General features: G+C 64.8%; 1 protein-coding gene and 1 long non-coding RNA gene across 2 annotated transcripts in view; one reads left to right on the top strand and one right to left on the bottom strand.

Annotated features, from left to right (window-relative positions):
* SORCS2 (sortilin related VPS10 domain containing receptor 2) overlaps window positions 1-931 on the bottom strand; it is a 377,827-nt gene that overhangs the window by 198,267 nt on the left and 178,629 nt on the right. The window lies entirely within an intron of this gene.
* The window catches only part of LOC112485470, a 1,656-nt gene continuing 743 nt past the window's right edge, over window positions 19-931 (top strand). Inside the window, exons 1-2 of the long non-coding RNA XR_003048456.1 lie at window positions 19-238; window positions 537-744. This is a non-coding gene — a long non-coding RNA (uncharacterized LOC112485470). The remainder of the gene's footprint in view (window positions 239-536; window positions 745-931) is intronic.

Here is a 931-nt window from a genome sequence, read left to right as displayed (position 1 = left end):
CACGCGGTTCGGCGGGGAGCTGCACGTCACGGGGCCGGGGAGCAGGGGCTACGTTCATCTTCCCCCGACGAAGCACGACGACATCCTGGAAGGACGCGCAGGGACTCACGCGCTGCCCCCGGGGGAGCGGGGGACAGAGGGCGGGGCACTCGCCAGAGACCTGCTAGTATCTGTGACACCGAACCACTGGCTGTGCCACCCACGCCATCTTCATACACCAGGGCGTGTGCACATGTGTGTGCGTATGTGTGTGTGCACGTATGTGCATGTGCATGTGTGCTGTGTACGTGTGTGTTCGTGTGTGTGCACGTGTGTGTGTGCATGTGTGCACTGCAGGCTGCAGAGCCACCCAGTGTGCGGTCACCTCTCGGGTGAGGCTGACACACTGGCCCTCGTGTCTGGCCACAGTCCTCCCTCCTGCCCTCGAATCACGGAGCTCGCTACTTCATGCCAGCGGGCGGTCCCCATGGCTGGGGCAGCCCCAGTTGCCGATGACAGCACGCACTTAGCAAACGTCCATTTCTTTTCTCCCCCAGTGAGGGTCACTCCGGACATCCAACCCGACCTGAGTGGGCGGTGCCCGGGCTGCGAAGCAGCCCTGCTCCCTCAGGAGGCAGCGGGCTGTGGGGCCAGGTGACGGTGAACGGAGACAGAGCCACCCTAACCCGGACACGCTGTGAACTGCGACGCGGAGGGAGTCGGACCCGCGCAGAGGTGCCACGGCTTCCTCCCCAGTGCTGGCAGGTAAGGGGCGGGGGAGAGCGGGCATTTCCTCCCTTCCTCTCCCGAAAGCCCTGTGCATCGGCCTGTCACTACCCTGTCCCAGCTTAGAAGCTGAGGGCCGGAAAGGGGCGGAGGCGGCCTGCCCCAGAGGCTCACCTGGGAGACAGCAGAATCGCGCAGGTCAAGGCCATGGCTCTCTCTAGAACAG

This window comes from Pteropus alecto, unplaced genomic scaffold (genome assembly GCF_000325575.1).
Source record: "Pteropus alecto unplaced genomic scaffold, ASM32557v1 scaffold5, whole genome shotgun sequence".
NCBI classification, from domain to species: domain Eukaryota; kingdom Metazoa; phylum Chordata; class Mammalia; order Chiroptera; family Pteropodidae; genus Pteropus; species Pteropus alecto.
The sequence above is the reverse complement of the archived record's forward strand: the minus strand, read 5'-3'. Positions and strand labels throughout refer to the sequence as shown.